The following is a 21,311-nucleotide window of genomic DNA, read 5'->3' on the forward strand; positions in this document are numbered from 1 at the left end:
AACTGTGAATCTTTTCTTGACTTTGCACTGTACAGTGCAAGATATCTCTATCTTTTCTATGTCCTTGGAATGTCATAAAGAAGGATGTAGGTCAGCAGTAGTTTCTGCATTGATCTCATGAATTCCTTGACCACATTGTAGGCAACATGAGGGCAGAAAGAACACATTCATATTTCCAACATCGTGCACAATGCAAAACGCTCCACCTGAATCAATGAAACTCAGTGTGTTTTTGAATAGTCATAGGGTTGTACAGAAAGCTTTCCATTGGAATTTATGGCCTCCAATATTGCCTAAGAGCAGTGGCTACAAAATTAAAGTTCCTCCAAGCCCAGATTCTACCTTTATGGCTCAAATAAACTGAAGGCCAATGATGAGAGTGAGTTTTAATCTAGCCTCCCACATTAATTTTTGTGATGACTCCAGCTTCCTGACAAGGCAGATCTTGGGATGCATCAGTGATGGTTCAAATAATTGTATTCCTGCAAACCATGTGGGAGCCCTGGATTTAGTTCCTACCTCCCACCTTGACCCAATCCAGCCATTTCAATTATCTGAGTGAATCAACTGATAAGACTTTCTCTCTCTCTCTCTCTCTTTCTCTTTCTCCAAATAAAAATAAATTGGAATCAAATAAAAATAAGCAATTTTTACAAATTAATAATGGTTCTTCCAAGGAAGAATACAGAAAGTATTGAGTGTGGAGAAAAGTCAGTGCCCCGGCCATAAGCTGACAGAGCTAGGGATATTCATTCATACTTGTTAATAGAGACACAGAAGTCAAGGTAGGCTCATACCTGGACTACTTAGATCTCTGCATCCTGAGACTCTGTGTAACTTCAGGAAGTCCCTCATGACACCTGCTGATGGAGTTGGAGAACACGGGCCACATAGGAGAGAATACTCCAGTGAACTTCCAGGAGGGGGGCAAGTCAAATGCTGAAACTGGGAAACACTGAGAAGCCAGGAAGAGAAACACAAGAAAAAAAGAAAACTTAACTTTTGTCCTGCTGTTTCCTCCACTAGAACTACTGTCGTGATGCTCTGACTGCCATGACCCCAAACTTCGAACCTGCTTCTCTTCCAGAGGCAGAATCCTGGTGGCTTGTTCAGTAAGCATCTGTGCTTCAGTGCTGCCCTTTAAGCATGCCTTTCTAGCAGCCTCTACTTTTGCCACTGCTCATAAACCCTCTTCTCATTCAGGCATTTTCCCTGTTTTGTTATCTGTTTCTCAGGCCAGGGTCACATAGCATGCTGACTAAGGTTAATTACCTCATTAATTCTTCTCCCATCTCGACACGCAGTATTACTTTTATGACTTCAAAGATGAGTCAAATTCATTACTGGGATTCTGCGTTTGAAGGTCACTTAAACTTCAACTTGTATGCCAAAACACAGGGATAAGAAAAACCCATAGCATTATTGCTGAGTGATTTCCCACAAATTTGATTCCTTCCTACCCTCGTTTTACTCCAGTGTCCCCATTGACACACTCTGAGCACAGCCCAGTTTCTCCGTTTGACTCTTTCTGTACGTGACTCTTCAGCACAGAGAGACAGAGGCCCCTCCTCCCACTTCTCCCTGGGTTTCTCCATCACAGTCAGAGACAATAGCTCATATGCTCTCAGGCAAAGGCAGGAAGGACCCACTGTGTGCCAGGGACATTGCTTGGCTTCCATCGCATCATATTAAATAACACTTGGCTCTGCTCTCAGAATGTACAATGTCCCTGGAAAATAGAAAAACACATCCAAGGCTTTTGGAAAGTGTGGTAAGTTATAAGCTGGTAAGAATCAGAACAATAAAAGTGATTGAAGTTTGTTGAATTCTGTGTGGCAGCCATGCATTTTTTTTTAGTGTATTTGCTCAAGCCCTGTTTTAAACTCAGACAATCTCATAGGCATCCATTGGACATTTAAATCCACATGAGTGGTCCTGGATCCCCATGCTTCAGCTTGTGCCTACATTTGTATATCCAGCTGGAAATCTCTGCTCATCACCTCTGTGGTATACACTGAGTAGTTCTGCTATATCTCTCAAAAAGCCCACTCCCCAGACTCACAGTGGTAGAGGCACAGAGAGCATCACGCAGAAACTTTGAAAACAAATGGGAAAGACTTCTGGAATGACATTCAGGACATAGGAATTGCTTGCCACTCTCCACAACTCTCAAAACCATCGTCAGAATCTTGAGGAAGCCTACTCCTTTGTGTGTGTGATGGTCAATTCTTTTTGTGTGTCACTTTGACTGACCCATCGCTCAGATTTCCAAGTCACTTTGCATCATCAAATGTCTTTAGAAAGGACATAGCAACTGGTGATACTCTAGTCAGCCTGGCCAATTGATTCAGAGTAATTTACCTCATTGAAAAGTTGAGCCCGAGGTAATGCAGAGAGCCTAGTGGGGTTGTCTTAGTTTATTTCCTGTTGTTATCACATATGACCTGAGTCTGAGTTGTTTATAAAGGAAAGAAGGTCATTTAAGCCCAAGGCTCTGAATACAGGAAAATCCAAGATTGTTCACCAGCATCTGCTTTGGTTCTTTAAATTCATGGCAGAAAACAGAAAGGTAAGTAGGAAATAGAAGGGTAAGTGGGCATGCTGAGAAAGGCCAGAATACAAGGCAGCACTTGCCTTGAAGCAACCCACTCTGTCAGCAACCAATCCTGTCTGGCAAGGGAGAGGATTCCTGTAAACATCAATCAAAGGCATCAGTGAGGCTCCACCCCATGACCCAAACACCGTCCAGTAGGCCCCACCCACACACAAGATTGCAGAGGAGAATTAAGGTTCAAGTACATTAACTTTGGGGGAACACATTAGACCCATAGAAGGGGTCTTATTTTCATAAAGCAGCATTACAACCCCTAACTGAATCTGGCCACACTTTAGTTTAAAAAAAGAAGACATTCAAATCTAGTGTGTCTATCACCTATAAAAATAAACTAGCTCACATTTGCTTTTTAAGTTAAAAAGAAATCTGATCTTGAATATTTTCAGTGCTCAGGTAAACTTCCCATGCCCATATGATGTGGAGATTGCTTTCACTGCCTCCTTAGTTGTCAACCTCAGAACCCAAGGCTCACACAACTTTGCATACGATGTTCATCTTAGTGCCACTTATTCCTTTGACGTGACTCCTCTTTTTCATTGTTATTCTTGCTTTTGCCTCACGTCCACCCCCATCCTGAGGGCACACATACCTGCCCCCACACACCTCCCTACACACAGCGGCACCAATAAAATCTATTTCAACCTCCCCATAGGGAAACACCCACACTTGGCAGAAGCAGACCTGTAAAAAGAATGGCTTTTTGCTGGAGGGAAACTAGAAAGTGCTAACAATTGGAGGGAGATTTGGGAGGGAAGATTTGATGTACATTTGTAGAAAACTGAATTATTGGGGTCAGTGCTTCTTTGGAAATGGGGACAGATTGCAACCACAGTGAGATAATCACTAGAGCCAAGGCAAGGGTAAAAATATAGATCCATCAATGCATGCCAAAAATGCAACAAAACAGAACATTAACTTAAAGCTACCAAATGAAATATACTTTATCCTTCCAGCTTACACACATTCAACACGGAAGTTACAGTATGTTTGAACCGTTGCACTATCCCTGATTTAGGATGCCTGAATGTGTTGCTGAACAACTCTGGGGCTTGTGTTGCTGTCTCAGTGATACATGATTGAGTAGGAAAATGAAGATATATGTAACTTATAAACTATCAGTGTCAGTCTTTCTAGCTTATTTTTCCACATTTCCCTTTATTTTGACTCTTGTTATGTTTATATCATCAACAGTGTCCACATAATTTGAGTCCTATTGACAGTTGTTATCTAAAGATTAAAAATAAATTTGTTCTCAAGGGAAACAATGGTTGTCTCCTTAATGGGCCAGGATTTACTCTTATATCCTTAACTTGGGTCACACGTTTACCATGAACCCAGAACTATAGCCTGTGTCAGCTCACAATCAAAGAGCTGAACTTGGTCTTACTTCTCATTCCCTTCGTCCATAACACAGGGATGCAGAGAGCAGTGGTTACAAATGAAGCATGCCTCATTGGTGTTTTATTTTCTACAATTTATACTTAGTAGAAGCAGGGAGAAAGCATTTTCTTTTTGAAATCAAATATGTTTGCACTTTTAAATGAATTATATTGGTGGAAGACTACTGTATATACTTCAAAAATGTAAAGAACCACAAACACATGAAGTGTAATTACATATGGGGTGAAATTTATAAAGGAAAATGAAAGGATAAAACTCACAAATTCTAATCAGAGACTGGGGAATGGAAGAAGGCTTGGCTTAGAATGGACATATAGGAAACATCAAAATAGCTGTAAATAGTGCATTCCTCAGAGGTGCCCATATTATTAATACTTATTATATGTAAGTTCAAATTTGTGTGTTTTTAATGTTTGATTTGCAAAATTAAAGAAAAATAAAGTCTAACGTTAGTTTTAATATGATGGCTTTGTCACTAGGAGTTACACAGTGGAAAAGGAATGCAGCTTGGCTAGAATGTTTTATTATTGGAGGAGGTATTCCAGAGGCCCAGGGAGCTCTGCCTTTTAGTCATTGCTTGCTTCCATTGGCTGCTAGAACCTGATGCAATTCTATCAGTCAAGCTGGAATTGAGTGACAACAATGTCACCTCCTTCTGCCAGCAGTCTGATCGCTGCCTATGTTAGAAAAATAGCTCACTAAATCTTCATGAAAGATGTACACCCAACTAGGCACCACTCTAGTCTGCGCAGGAATGCAATTGTTTGGGGCTGAGGATGGAGAAATGAAAATACTCATAATACCTTGTCTTGTGTATGCTTTTTCCCAACACTCCTGGCCCTGAGTAACGTGGTCCAAAGTCTTAGGTGCCTCAGCACAGATGAGCCTATTGTGTTGTGCACTGCATGTTTGTGTCCCCAAAGACCAGATGCTGCAGACCCAACAGGTGATGCTTGGAGATAAGGACTTGGACGACAGATTCAGATGATGACATAAAGGTAGTGCTCTCTCAATCAAGCAGACACCTCATTTAAAAAAAGACACTGAACACCTTGATCTCTCTCTCTCTCTCTCTCTATCTATCTCTATCTCTCTCTCTTTCTCTCTCTCTTCACCTGAACTTAGAAAAGACCATGTGTATAGACACCAATGAGAAGATCATCAATAACCCATGAAGAGAACCCTCCCAAGAAACTGAACATAAACAAACACTGAATTTGGATTTTCCAGTCTCCTGAATTAGAGGAAAACAAATTTCTGTTGTTATGGCTATCCAGCATTTTGTTATTGTACATCTTCAGATGACTAATATAGTAACTAATTATGCAGTGATACACTAATTATATTAAAGGGATGTCTAATTCTATACTAGCCCAATGACTAATGATAATGAAATCTTTATCATCAACTAAATAGAAAGGTGATGTGTGATCATAGTAGGCGATGGTAAAGATTTCATAGTCCTGAATACATATGTATCTTCCCTCAGTCAAATTAAAAAAAATCCTAGGTTGCAAGTTATAGCTTGCAGATACCATTTTGTTATATTCTTGCATTATCAACCTGATTCACAGTGAAACGAGGTAGTTTTGTGTACAGTTGATTTCAAGAACTTGAACCTTCCTGAAAGAGTGCAAAGGCATTGGAAATATGCAAATCCTCCCCCTCCACTGGCCAGCAGTATTTATTTAATCTCTTCTCAGGAGTTTTCGCATCTGCAGAACTAAAATAATCACTTCTATCTGAAAGGCTGAAGAAAGCACCAGAAATCATCTTTACAAAGCACAAGACACTGTACCTGACCCACAGCCACAGGGAACACATTGCTCACTGTGCTGCAAGAATTGGTTAGCCAACTGTGAAGTCTACCTCAAGCTCTCCAGGGTCCAGCAGTTCTTATCACAAAGCAGATGCTCAAAAATGTTTGTGGGATGAAAAACAACAACAACAACAAAAAAACCTGAATGGATCCAGGGAAGGCAGTAATCCCTTTGAGAAGTTATGTTCCACAGTGCTATTAAGCCCTGCCAGCCAAAGTGCACATACACAGCTGAATGGGTTGGTTTTATTATCTCTGCAGCTAGGAAGAGTATAAAATGGGGATCCTTGGAAAATCTCAGTGAGAACGTGAGGAAGGATTAATTGTTAGATTGCTATTTTGTGTTAGCACGTTCTTTACACGTTGGAGGGAGGTTTAAGAAAGCAGGGCTTTGATCTAGGTTAGGTACTATCAGAACCAAGTAGAAACCTATGAAGGGGAATGTAAATAAATCTCATCTAGAGAGAGGAAAGATGAGACTCAGGTGAACACTGCAACTGGTAAAGCAATGGCAGCCAGGAGATATGGTGTGTGGTAGAAATTCTGTGTAGTCAACCACTAGAAAGGAATGTCAGTTTAGATTTTCCAGTTAGCAGATTGCACAATCGATTTAGAAATGCAAGAGGCTCTTTGGAGAGCTGAGGGAAGGGGAGGATGACCTTGAAGACCAAAAGAAAAGAAGTAGAAATAAGATTAAAACACATTTAAACTTCGACTCTGACATGTCACTTGCAAAAATAAATGGAAAAGGGAACTGCATTGGACCAGGAGAACTCCAGGCTGTTTTGCAGGTCACCAGGTCCTGGCCAACCTAATGTGACACTGAGAGCCTTTGCGAAGGCCTTGCAACCCTCACCCACCTTCTGTCCAGAAGCAGCTTGGCCTCTGCTTGCAAGACTTGTTGACTCCTAAAGGCATTGCCTCTAGAAGCTGTCACTTAACCAGCCACCCCACAGTAGGAAAGCAACTTTTTTTTTCCCCCATAAGAGCCAATCCCATTGGTTCCTCCGAGGTTTGCCTTGAGTGTATTGTAGGAGTGAGGCTCTTTCTCAAGGTGCACTGTAGCCAAAGTGAAATGTCTCCAAGCACATTCCCTACTTTAGTGCTGGGTTCACTTCTATTGAGCACTATTTAACTGGTTCATTTTGTTTAGCAGAGGCCCCCAATACAGGAAAACAGGTATGGGAGGAAACCTACCATCAAAGCGAGGAAATAGACCATGGAAATAGACCTGAGGAAGCCATTCCACAGCAGAGTGAAGTCACTTACCCACAATCACTCTGCTCATCTGCATCATCCCGTGATAGACCGGATAACCTGGCAGGAATCTCTGTGAACATGTAAAGTTAAATGTCTGTCTGTCGTCTGGAAGCTGTTAATCGTATCAGAGCTTAACAACCCATGAGCTTTCATCAGAAACAGCTTGCTAGGTAAGACTTATACATATCACACCTTGCATCGTACAAGACATTTTAACAGCTTTGGATTGCTAGTTCATTAATCTTGCTGCTACTGAAGCAGTCTTAAATGCCAGAATAAAATTCTTCAGAGGATCTTCTGTGGCTGGTTTCTTAGCTTTCCCAGGTTTCATGTTTTTGAAAATTTACAAGAAACTTCTATGCTCCGAAGTGGAACAGAGGTGTGTTGCATTGTCTCAATCATTCATTCTACTTTAAAACCACATATATTATGGAGCAAAAATCCATGAGTTATTCGCAGAGGAGACCAGAAAGTGTTTTGCTGTTTTTTTTTCTAAAGAGTTATTTGTTTTCATTACAAAGTCAGATACACAGACAGGAGGAGAGACAGAGAGGAAGATCTTCCATCTGATGATTCACTCCCCAAGTGAGCACAATGGCCAGTGCTGTGCCTATCCGAAGCCAGGAGCCGGGAACTTCTTCCAGGTCTCCCACACGAGTGCAGAATTCCAAAGCATTGGGCTGTCCTCGACTGCTTTCCCAAGCCACAAGCAGGGAGCTAGATGAGAAGTGGAGCTGCCAGAATACTGGCACCCATAGGGGATCCCAGCACGTTCAAGGTGAGGACTTTAACCACTAGGCCATGCCACCGGGCCCATGTTTTGCTTTTAAATCAGTTCTAATATGTACAATTTGCTGGAAACCTCTGACTTGTGGCTGTTTTCAGATCTGTAATCTGTATGTATTTATCATACACTACAGTATGATAATAAATACTACTATTTTCCAATTATTATCACCTTAATGAGTTTTAAACTCTTTGCTGTGTTTAACAAACTCAAACAAAGTCAGACTGGAAAGTCAGTATCCATTTAAATGAGTTGGTATTTATCCTCCCTTTGCCTCATTTCAAGTGAAAATCAAGCATTTTGTCAAACTGATAAAATTTACAGAGACCCCATTATCATACGGCATACTGCACATTTGAGGTCTACTTGACCAAGGACATCTCAAACTTTAAAAGCTCATGGTCAGAGCCATGTGGATTCCCTTGTCATGCCTACAGCATTACCAGGCTCGTTCTTGCTCCTAGGAGCATTTCGAGAGCACCCACTTTCTCTTGCATTCTTTATTCCCTTCTATTCTAAATGTGCCTTTGAAGAGGGTATAATTTAGAGTTTCCCTCCTGTCCTGTCACTCTGTTACAAAAAATTATCTTTTGGCTAAAGCATGAACCACAGCTTCCATGCATTATTATTTGGGATCTTATTTATTAAGTGTGTGTCTCATTCCAAGATCATTCAATCCTTCAGAGCACAAACTGTGTTTCCCTTGTATTCTGCTAAATCTCAGGGCTTATTTTTTTATGACATTTTGATAAATAGAGATTTCTTCTCCAGACTTAAATTTTGCACAATCTTTCCCCTCACCTTATGGTCCATGTGCAATATGGTCTGTGGTTTATCCCACTCAGATATCTCATGCAGTTTCCCACACTTTTATTCAATTATATTATTACCCATAAGACATGATTTGACTAGACTTTGGTGTGATCAGCCACTTGATGTCCTTGGGAAATCGGTGGTATTCGATTGATACTTCAATAATTATGTGATGTTGTTTTATGTCTGTGATTATTGTGAAGGTTCATTTTATGCAGGTGCAGCATACATATTGAAATGTATACAAGTGGGAGATGTACAGCTCAATGAACTTTCCAATAGGAGTAGTCTCAAGTGCAACAGACATGAAAAGAAGCACAACCGGGCCCGGCAGCATGGCCTAGCAGCTAAAGTCCTCACCTTGAATGCGCTGGGATCCCATATGGGCGCAGGTTCTAATCCCGGCAGCTCCACTTCCCATCCAGCTCCTTGCTTGTGGCCTGGGAAAGCAGTCGAGGACAGCCCAATGCCTTGGGACCCTGTACCTGTGTGGGATGCCTCGAAGAGGTTCCTGGTTCTTGGCTTCAGATCGACATAGCACCGGCCATTGCACTCACTTGGGGAGTGAATCATCAGATGGAAAATCTTCCTCTCTCTCTCTCCTCCTGTCTGTATATCTGACTTTCCAATGAATAAATAAAAATCTTAAAAAAAAAAAGCACAATCAGCATCTCCTGGAAGCCTTCCTGGAGTTTCCTTTCAAACTCTCCTCTCCCCAAGCACGAATAGCTGCTATCCTGACTACCAACACTATATGTTGATTTTGCCTGTTTGGGGAAATTTTTATATTATATTATATTATATTATATTATATTATATTATATTACATTATATTCTCTATTAAGACTGGTCCTTTCCTTCAAGTTGATGTTTGTGAGATTCATCCATCAGGTTGTCTGTATTTGCAGTTTATTTGTTCTTTCTACTACACCATCCTCTATGACATGGATGTAATCAGTCTGTTTATTGGAAATACATACTGTTTTGTTATCTATAGTCTATAGTTATGTCTATAAAAGAGAACATACGCATACATTTTTCAATGTGCATACTACCAATAGAATTGTAGATCTATGTCATGTTGAAATGTCTTTGGAGTCTGTACCCGTATGTGAGGTTGCTGGCTGGATTTGTACTTATTGCAGTAGCTTCGCTATATTGTACTGTTATATATTACTCTTCAAAGTGGCTATGCCAGCTATCACTGCCACCACCATGTACAAGGGTTGCATGCTTTCCTTATTTTAACAAAATTCAGTATTATCTCACTTTAAAATTCTTGACAAAATGGTTAATAGAAAGTGATATCTCTATGATCCAATCAGAACTATTCTAAAATGGATCATTTCCCTTTTCTTAAACATGTGCTTTATCTTTTAGCCATCCAGTTTCTCCATCATGAATTGACTATAATCTTCTCTGAAATGTTCCTCTCTTTGTTGATTTGCATTAAGTGTTTATGGATACTAAAGATTGATCTCTTTTCAGTGTTGAAAATATCCTTTGAAGTGCTATCTATGAAATCTTATTTTACAGAAAAATTTAATAATTGTTTAAACCCATTGATATTTTCTATTCCTTACTCTTTGCTTCCTTATTTTAATTTATGAAGTCTTATTTAAGAAGACTTAACCTACTATTAGATCAACAGTAGCTTTAAGTTTTAATTTTTATAATGAAATCTTGAATCCATTTCTCTAATGCTATGTAAAGACTCTAATTTTATTTGCATATAGTGCTACCATTTGTACTGGTATGTAAAGCATCCCTGACATGTAACTACTAGCAATATAAACATTAATCTTGTCTAGACAGTATTTCTGCTATAATATCACATTTTTATAAAGAACAACTAGATTGATAAACCTCTGGAATTTGTGTAGTTACTTGTGTTATTGTAATTATTACATATATAACTTCTGAGATTAACTGCTTTCCTAAAAGATCATATTAGTGTTGTGGTTGCGATTATATTGACTATATAGAATACTTTATGCAATTATGTGTTTGCAATATAGAGTGAAAACGTTGGAAGTCTATCTATTTCATGAATATGGTTCTCCTCTGTATTTTATTCTGAGACTGTGAGTTATACTAAGGAGAAATACACAAGTATAAATAACATATTTTAAGGGCACAGTACTGATGTTTTTCAAAAAAATCATTCTTATTTCTACAAAGAACACATAGGGCTGTATCTGTACTTAGATGGCATGAACATGTTAAAAAAAAAAAGTAGGAATCAGAAAGTTAAGAGTCTATTTTTCTATTTTTTTCCTGTTGTTGATTTTGTTTTGTGGCTTTTCATTTAAGGAGATCCATAGAAACTGTGTAATAGAGACTATAATATCCAGATGTGAAGATATAATGCAGTATGCATCTCTACTTCCAAATAGAAGATGGACTCCCAATGAAGCTGTTAAGTATGTATTGACAATAGGATGCTGGACCGTCGGCCATTGTCCATACTCATAATATCAGAATACACTTAACTACACAGAATAATCATGGAATTATGACTGCTTATGAAAGACTATACTATTGTAATAATATAAGAGAAATCAGTAGGGGAGAGGGGACTTGGGGATGAAGGGCAGGAAATCCTAGAGCCTATGGAACTGTATCATAAAATAATAATAATAAAGTTAAGAGTCATACAGATATGGAATTTATTTCCAGATTCTTTGTTCTCTGTCTGTGGTAAGCTGCATAAATTACTTAACTTCTTCCATCTTCAACTCCTAATCTCCCAAACAGAAATTATGTGCAGAATTAAATAAGATCAGTAAATGCTTGATGCATGAAATAAATGTTAGCCTTCCCTTCGTCTTTTTGGATGTTCTCCTGGGAATTCATCCTTAGCAAACACTTTGAGTCTTTCGTTCTGCAAAAAGGTGGCCTCATCTCAATAATTCCACCTCAGTCAACTCTCATTTCAAGAAAAAAAATCAGTTTGTAGATTGATATAAATTATTTCTCATATCTACATTACCAAAATATGTCTTTTGATTTTAAACATAGGAGGAAATCTCAAATGATGAAACTACAAAGTATACTAGAACTCATAGCTCAACAGAAGTTCATTCTTCTCTTTCCATATATTTTTTTTCCATAAAGGCACTATAAAATATAATACTCTTCCTAAATAGACACTCAATAATTTTGTTAACCACATTACTTAAGTTATTATTAAAATGTAGGCACTGTCTTGATATTATTGCAAGGGGATATAATGTATAAGCACAGTGCTTTAGTCTCCTGGTAATTAATCAGACATCTAGCAATCAGTCATTATTCTTATTCCAGAAAATGGAAATAAGATGGATACCTGGGTCATGTTCTACCTTATAAGACATTAATTTAAAAAAAACTGTAAAATTCACATCGAATTTTCATAACACACACACACATCCGAAGGCTCTTAAATTAAGGGTCTTTGGTTGCTGTATGTGACTACCAAAGAACCAGGTTTTAGGGGATCTTAATTAGTGTAACTTACATTTGAAAGCTTGTGAACACCAGCTTACAAGAGCTTAATACAAGTGCATCCCCTAGGAATCCCTAACTTCCCACACCCTGTGAGTTATGAAGGTCACCATAGCAACCTCTGTGTACATTACTGTCCAGTACGGATAGGCCACATCTGCTAAGCCCTGCTAGAGTTCCATCACACCCTGTCTGTCTGCAAATTAAGTCACAGTCTTATTCTAGGCTTTCTGAAATCTCTGAGCCCCTGAGTATATCCCGAGAGAAATAATTAAAGTCACACTGAGTTGAGCGGCATGTGGGACAGCAATATGTCATCAGTTATTTTATGGTTCTACAATGACAGTCGTTTCAGAAGGCAGTTGACTGCACCTGAGAGGTGTGGCCCCTTTGAGCAGCCCAGATGGAAACACACTCAGCAAAGATGTTTGAGACTGGATTAACCAGGCCAAGGAGACTAAGGAAAGCATCATGGGCCAGGTCATTAACCATACATTTTGTGAGCAGACATGAGCCATTTATGATGGTGGAACCTTCATTTGAGAAATATGGGCTGTTACTTAGGTTGTTCAGTAAACACTTTAGAAGTTGACCAATTCTGAAAATTTTAATGCACAGTTGGGAAAATGCACACTGCAAAGACCATCCAGTGCAGGGTAAGCGTCCGTTCACAGGCTGCTACATTTAAGCTGTCATGTTATCTGTTGCCACTAAAGAGATCAATCTAGAATATCTACAACTTCTCATGTATTTTGAGTAGCTTAAGGCTTGCTTATTAATCTCTTCTCTTGGTTGCAGTGCCACTCTTTCTCAATACATCTATTCAGGTTGTACCCACAGCAGGTGTGAATGAGGGTCCCATTAACATCACAGACCCATATTAACATTTGAGAATACAGATATCAATTATGGATTTAACCTATGAGCCAAGTCTTAGATCAGCAGTGAAGACCCTTGCCCACCCTTCCTACACACACACACACACACACACACACACACACACACACACACACACACACACACAGTGTAACACACACACACACAAACTCACACTGGCACATATGATTAATGCCACAGCTAGAAAAGTATCCATCTACACACACACAACAGCACACATAGATGCTCATGGCTATGCCCTACCGTAAGTTCATCCTCATGTTTCTTAGAGTGATGTTTCTTACCCTTTTCCCCACCATGTAAATTTTCATTCCCTATTGAGCACCATGTCTATATGACCTAAGCATCTTACCTGTGGTATTGAGGAACTATGTAAAATTCTGGCAATTAATTCCAGCAATTAATCTCCAAGATTAGTGAGTCACCCAGAGAGCAAATGACAGTACATGCACCCAAGACTGCAACTGCAAGGGATCCATAAAACAAATGTCCAACAGGTCAAAAAATATTTAAGAGCCACATCAATACAGGATGCATGTGGCAGAGCCAAAACTTAAGCCCAGGTCCCTGCCCTCCTACAACACTTCCTGCTGCTCACATCCAATCCACTAACAAGCCCTCCTGGTTGTTTCTGCTTTTATTCCACTCACCTAAGCTAGAGTGATCAAAACATCTGACCGCATTATACATCTTTCTCAACCTTCCAGGGCTGTTTAGTTGCTTTGAGATGATGTGGACAGCTCTCCATGAATTGACCCCCATGTCCTCTTGATGCTTCAGCTCCTGCCCTCCAACAAACAGGTGGAGGTGCTGACATCTCAAGAGTCCTTGGGCTCTGCTGTGTCCTGAACTGCCTTGGCTCATGATATTCCCTTTGCTAGGAGACCCTCTCCCTCACTTCTTTCTGCAGCACCTGCCAGAACTTCTCACCAGCTCCAACAGCCACTCTACAACACCTCTTCAGATCCCCCTGATTTGCAGGGTCCCCTGTTGTGAGCCGCTGGGGTACTTTGTATCTTCCACAATTTCCTCATGAAACTCCCTTGGCCATTGGGAGCCTTTCTCCCTCTTTGGATTTGGGACTTTTTAGGACAGGGAACACAGCTTGTGGATTTTTTTTTTTCCCTCACCAATATCTACACAATTACATCGACTGCTCAAGAAGTGTTTGTGGGATGCTAAGCTACATTAAGTATAAATTGCTGTACCGGTCTACTCAGCCCTCTAGTTTTAGGCCAATAAAATGCCCCCTGCTCCATTTTTCTAAGGGATGTACCCACCCTTCCACTACAGCCTCACTGGTCTTCTCACAGTTCCTGATGCTCATCATTTGATTCTGATGGTTTCCCCTCTCCCAAACATTTCCCGTTACTGACTAAAACGATGTCATTTGCCCACTCTCATCCAGAGCCAGGATGATCTAAAGGTATATAAGTTAGAAAAGGGTATATAAGCTAGAAAAAATAAATTGAATTATTTGAGAAGTAAAGAGAAAAGCAGAGAATGGTCCTCTCTTCTGGTTCACTCTCTAAATTCCTACCACAGGGCAAAGCCAGGGCCTAGGACTCAATCCAGGTCTCCCACACGAGTGGCTCCTGCTATGTGAACAATCAATTCTACTTCCCAAGGTGTACATTAGAAGGAAGATGCAGTCATGGTCAGCTTTACTGCTAGGCCAAACAGCCACCTCTATCTTTGTTTTTTAAGATTCATTTATTTTTATTAGAAAGGCAGGTTGACAAGGAGAAAGACAGACAAAGAGAAAGATCTTTTATCCGCTGTTTCATTTTCCAAGCAGATGCAATGGAGCTGAGCTTATCTGACGCTAGGAGCCAGGAGCCTCTTCTGGGTCTCCCACATATGCGCAGGATCTCAGAGCTTTGGACCGTCCTTTACTGCTTTCCCAGGGCACAAGCAAAAAGCAGGGATGGAAATGGAGCAGCTGGGATATGAACCAGTGCCCATCTGGTATCCCAGTGCATGCCAAGTCAAGAACTTTAGCTACTAGGCTACTGTGCCAGGCTGTCTTATTTAAAATTTGCTTTTCGGGCCCAGCACAGTGACCTAGTAACTAAAGTGCTCGTCTTGAAAACATCAGGATCCTATTTGGGTGTCAGTTCTAATTCCAGCAGCCCTGCTTACCATCCAGCTCCCTGCTTGTGGTCTAGAAAAACAGTCAAAGACGGCCCAAAGCCTTGGGACCCTGTACCCGCGTGGGAAACCCAGAAGATGCTCCTGGCTTTTGGCTTTGGATCGGCACAGCTCTGGCTATTGCAGTTGCTTAGGGAGTGAATCAACAGATAAAAGATCATCTCTCTCCTCTCTGTGTATCTGACTTTGAAAAAAATAATAATAAAAAAAAATGAAATGTGCTTTTCATCTTCCCTCAAAATACAAATCAATGGGAAATGAAATCAGAAACTAGTTTGTTCACTGCTTATAATGATTCCCAAAGGACTTTCCTATCTTTTATGTGGGTTTTATGGACAGATTTTTCATGTTTTATATATATATAACATAACATATATATAACAATATGTATTGTTATATTATATTAATATATTAATATGTTATATTAATGTATGATTATATATAATATAATTAATATATTATATTAATATATTGTTATAATATATATAATATAACATAATATATATATAATATAACAAACAGCAATTGTTGAAGTTGTATCCCTTACCCTTTCTCTTCTTATAGGTCTATAAGTTCCAAAATTTCAAGTTAGGAATATGTTTTCAGTGGCAATGAGTGGCCTTGACCAAGGTTCGGAAAGAAGAATGAGTGCATGGTGAACACTCAACATCAACAGAGACCTTATGGGAGAGACTGATTGCAGCATAGTTGTTTGCCTGGGTCTGGAAACACCGAGCCTTCTTTACACAGTATTTGAGCATGAGGAACTCCAGCCACCCATGCAAATACGAACAGAGAAAGCATGCAGCAGTTGCACAGCCTGAACATCAACCTGGGTCAGCCAGAGCATGACTATGGAAGAGATGTTTACATCATTCAGGTCTAGTGGCCAGTAGCTGACATCTTGAGACTGTCACCAAAACAACTACCCTAGTGAGCTGACAAGGCTTGACAATTTCTTCTTTCTGCTTGTGCTATGAGAGTTGAACTAGCCTTTTTTTAAACCAAAGAGCTCTTTGGATTCTGAAACCCTTGTAAGGATTGAAGAGAATTGATGGGTGTGGCACAATGGCTCAGTCACTAAATCTTCACCTTGTATGTACCAGGATCCCATTTAGGCACCGGTTCATGCCCTGGCTGCCCCATTTCCAATCCAGCTCCCTATATAGCACAGGAAAACAGTAGAGAATGACCCAAACCTTGGGACCCTGCACCTGCAGGAGAGACCTAGAAGTAGCTCCCAGCTCCTGGCTTCAGATTGGCTCAACACCAGCCATTTGTGTTCATTTGGGGCTTGAAGCAGAAAATGGAAGATCTTTCTCTCTGCCTTTCCTTCTCTGTAAATCTGCCTTTCGAAGCTCCTGGCAGTGCACATCATACAGAAACATGAAAATGCTAACATTAGTATTAGAATAGTAGCAGTACCACATTCAAGCAATGTTAGCTGTGTGAGTACTTGAATTACCATACTGTAAAAAGAGAAAGAGAGAGAGAGAGATTAAAAGAACAGAAAAACTAGGTCAGTACAATTTTTTTCAGTTCTGTTCATTGCCAGCTTCAAGAGTTGGACGCCTTCCATCCAGGCACTGAGGTTGCGTCACTAGTATTATATAGGGGAAAGGTTACGTCAGTTTCAAGGAAATTCATGTCCTTCACATAATTGCCTTTTCCTAACAAAATAATACAGCCTTTCATACAAGTGACTTTTGACTGCACTACTCTCATGCTGAAGTCAATTCCTTCTTCCAAAGAAAGGAGGTAATACCTGCCTCCAAAGCATTTTATGAGGATCAAATGAGATAATGTTTGTCAGCAACACATAAATATGAGATTTGTTCTAATTGCTGGTTGGCCTCAGAACACACACCCACTTCAGGCTTTAGTAAGGTACCCTTGCATGAAGTGATGACTTGGAAGCCTCCGAGGGATAGATTAGGCAGACACCTGGGCTCCCTTCCTGACTCGTTGGCAGCAGTGCACTGGTGAGAACAAGTTATGTGAATGTCCCATTCATAAACTTCTGGCAGAATTTGCTATGACAGATACCACGCAATGGCACAAGTACAGTTTTGCTTTGATCCTAGGGAAAACTTGGAATTCCTAGAGGCATTACTAAATGTGAGTTGATTGCAAAGTGCAGAGCAACTATGCTGACAACACGGCCGCCAATGTGTCTACAGTGTCTTGCTCAAATGCATGTTAATAAAAAAGTTCTACATAAGTAATTCAATGGAAGAAAGCATGAAGGACAATTATGGGTGATTTCAAAAATAAAAAAAATCACAGGTTCTTTGCAGGAAGGATTTTGTCATGACTTTGTATAACTTTCTTCTTTTCTGTTGCTTTTTTATTTTATAAAAAACAATTCTTAAAGGGCTCTCTTGCTTTCACCATTTAGGCATGGGTGCATGATTTTGCTCTTTTTGATTAGATAATTGCTGATATTTGTTTTAACTCAAAGCAAATAATCCTCTGTAGAACCTATTTAACAAAGAAAAATGACTCATTTTAAAACAGTACTAAATTTACCCTTTTTATGTAAACTTACTAATATAACCTATAATTGGAAGGAAGTGAACACTTTTAAATAGTCTTCACTGTAGAACATAGGACATAACTTCTGTAGAACATAGACTATAAGACGTAGAACATAACTTCACTGTAGAACAGGCGTTCTGGCATCATGTGTCTAACAGCTAAAGAGTCTATTCATGGAAGGACAGGGACTTAACAGAAACAGAAAGAATATAAAGAAGGCATCCTGTGAATGATGTTGGAATGGTGAGTCTACATTACTAAGCATTAACTAAATGAGGGAGAAAAGGGAAAAGTAAATATCAAGGAACATTCAAGGTGCGTCTAGAGTTAAACACATAGAAACTTAGATGTGGATTTAGAATGCATGAAATATATAACTTCCAGGGCTGAGTGTTGCGGCACAGTGAGTTAAGTTTCCACTTGGGACACCCTTACTGTGGTACTGGAGTGCTTGGGATCAAGTCCTCACTCTGTTTATGGCCTGGCTTCCTGCTAATGTGCCTGGGAAGCAACGCGTGCTGTTTGGGTTCATGCTGCCATCCGTGTAGGAGACTTAGATGTGCAGTTCCCAGCTTCTGGCTTTGACCTGGCCCAAACCTGGCTGTTGCAATCATTTCAGGAGCAAACCAGTAGGTCGGTCTCTCTCTCTCTCTCTCTCTCTCTCTCTCTCTCTCTCTCTCTCTCTCTCTCTCTTTCTCTCTCTCTGTCTCCTTGCCTCCTACCATTCATACAAATAATAAAATAAATTCCAAAATGCCATGTACCCTTCCCATAAAGTAGACAACATATGTATTAAAGCACATCACACACAAAGATTTAAACATAAAGAAAAAATATATAATTTTTCACAATGTGAAGTTCTGATTTTATTTTAATTGAAGTTCATTCAATTTCTCTTTGTCCCAGAAAAAGAAAAGCAATTGTTGATATTTCTTAATTTGCCCCATCTGTTCCATACTTCTTAAGCCCTGACTCTAAGCTCTGCAATACTCCAAAATCTGGAGAACACAGAGAGGATAAGTCTTTGCCCTCATGAAGAAAGGCAAACACAAAACCAGATAAGAAGCATGAATGCACTGCACCATTCAGGGGCTGACCAGCAGCAGAAAGGGAAGAACACAGGGTACCTTGGAGAGGACTGCTGTGTTCTGGGAACATATGGAAAGTCAAGAAAGAGATACGTAGTAAGAAGCTCATTGCTAAAGGTTCTGGATAAAGTGAGGAGGTGAGATCCAGTGGGGAAGACCTCCAGCAACCAGGACTGGCAGCAGCGCCATCTCTGACCACAGTGCAGTTCTCCCTCCCTCCCTGCCATGATCTCTGGGAAGAATGTTCTTCCCCTGCCCCCACCAACCATAGGCACGGGTCTTGGTTTAGCGATATGGGGTGGGCATGTAGCAAATTAATGTGCAACTTCAGTGTTTTATGATTATTCTGTGGTTTGACTCCACCTCTATGTCCCCTAGCACCAGTATAGAAGAGCAGGTGCTGAGCAGCTGAGAGCCAGGTTCTGCATTCAAAAGCCCCCAACCTGAGGAGGACACACAGCCCAGATGCAGAGTCCTGACTGGTCCTAAAACCATGAGAGAGAAGACCACGTACACTGTGGAGGTCTGGCGACACCTGTCACTCAGCATTACAGCAGCAGAAATGTGATAACAGAAATGAGTGTGAACGTTTGTGAACTAAGAAGCCCAGCAGGTCACGACAGAGCACATAGCAGGAAGATGGGGCAGAAACAGCAGCTTGAGCAGCTAACAGGCCTCAAAGCCACTCAAGAGACTTCAAATTTCTAGTCTCAGGAAGGAATTTAAAGCTTAGATTTTTATAAAATGCTTCTAGATGCTGTGAAAAGATAGAATTGAAGGGGGAAAGAGTAGAACGTGATACTATTAGGGACAATTTTGGATTTTTCCAGACAAACATGATGTTGATTAGACATACAGGGTGGCAGTCGAGAGAAGTGATCCTATTTGATGTCCATTTGCAGGTTGAGCTGACAGCTCTTGCCCTGTTTGCAAGGCAGGAACACAGATCAAGAAATATCAACAAATTGGGATAGTGAGGCCTCAGAATTTTGGCCAGGCTAGCTCTTTGGTGTGTGGCCAATTCCTGTGGAGACAAGAAAAACATAAAATATGACACTCAGTTTAAGGAAATCTTGTGAAATAACACGTGAAACCTAACTTAGATTGTGTTTGTTTTAGGACAAAATGAAGATGCTAAATATTGATGATGACAAGAAGCTTTCTAGGTAAGAAAAGGTTTTGATCATACGTATGCATAGATTAATGTAGCCATATCTCTCTCCCTCTATCTCTCACACACACACACTCACTCACAATCATGATCTTTGCCTACTTTAAGGAGTCCAGACACTGAGTCCATCTGACTTGCTATTAACTCAAATTCAGTTCCAAATGTTAGTAGCTGGTAACAGGCACTAGAAGGATGGTATGAATGGGAGAGACGCTACATGGAAATTAACGATGTATTCATGTGAGGAAGAAGTGAAGCACATATTTAAGCCTGAAAGTGTGAAGGAGAGGCAAGAAAAAGGCCTTTTTAGGGAGGGAGATAATACTGCAATTTAGGTATGTCATGTTCAAGAGGATAGTGGGGTATTGTACAACAATGAATTGTGTCCAAAGAGAAAGAACTGGGATAATAATAGCATTCACTGGATAGCAATTTCTAAACACCTGCTAGTTTCTGTGTAGTGTCTGAGAACATAATGTGCACTATATCATTTAATCAAGTAACCCCTTTCTAAAAATCAGGCCCTTATGGGGAAATTCTGATTCAGAGAGCCACAGAGCTCCCCAGGCAGCACAGTCAGCTGACAGAGCCGGTCTGCTTCCAGTGTGGAGCTGTGGAGGATGGAGAGAGAAGATGGATGCACCTTGTTTTATGAACTGGTTGCACTCTGGGCCTCTGTTTTAGCCCCAAGCGGACTGGTCTCCATTAAGACTACACAGGTCATTTGCTTTAGCTTTGTCCTTCCTCCCCAACCTTATTAGAGAGATTACATATTCCTGTCACTTTTCCTAGACAGCACAATAGCAGATATCATTACTTCACTCACTCATGCATACAACAAATGCGTGTTGGGCTCCAATGATGGAACCAGCACGTGCTGGAAGCAGAATTAGATCCACAAGGACAACTGAGGGTCTTCGCATGTGGTGCAGTACAATCATGATGACTACTGCAATTCAAGCAGGGGGCTGTGACCCCCGAGGTTTTTTTGTTTGTTTTGCTCTCTTTGATCAGATTCTAGGCAAGTGTACTGATTTCCTAATTCTGACCTGGAAAGAAGTCCCTTCTTCCACAGATCTGTTCCTGCTTCTTCAGGTACTCACTGATGACCTGCGGCCTTGTAACACCTAACACTTCAGTGAGACCTCCTTCTCTGGATCTGTCTGACGCCTCTCCCATTTTATGAAATTTTTAGTTGTTGGATACCTGGGCCCACCCTAAGTCCTTGCCCCCTTTTACAAATCCTATTTCCAAAAAAGTTCAGCATTCTAGCTTTTGAGGTTTCC

Source organism: Ochotona curzoniae, unplaced genomic scaffold (assembly GCF_017591425.1).
Source record: "Ochotona curzoniae isolate NIBS_2020 unplaced genomic scaffold, NIBS_Ocur_1.0 scaffold_4506, whole genome shotgun sequence".
Lineage (NCBI taxonomy): Eukaryota > Metazoa > Chordata > Mammalia > Lagomorpha > Ochotonidae > Ochotona > Ochotona curzoniae.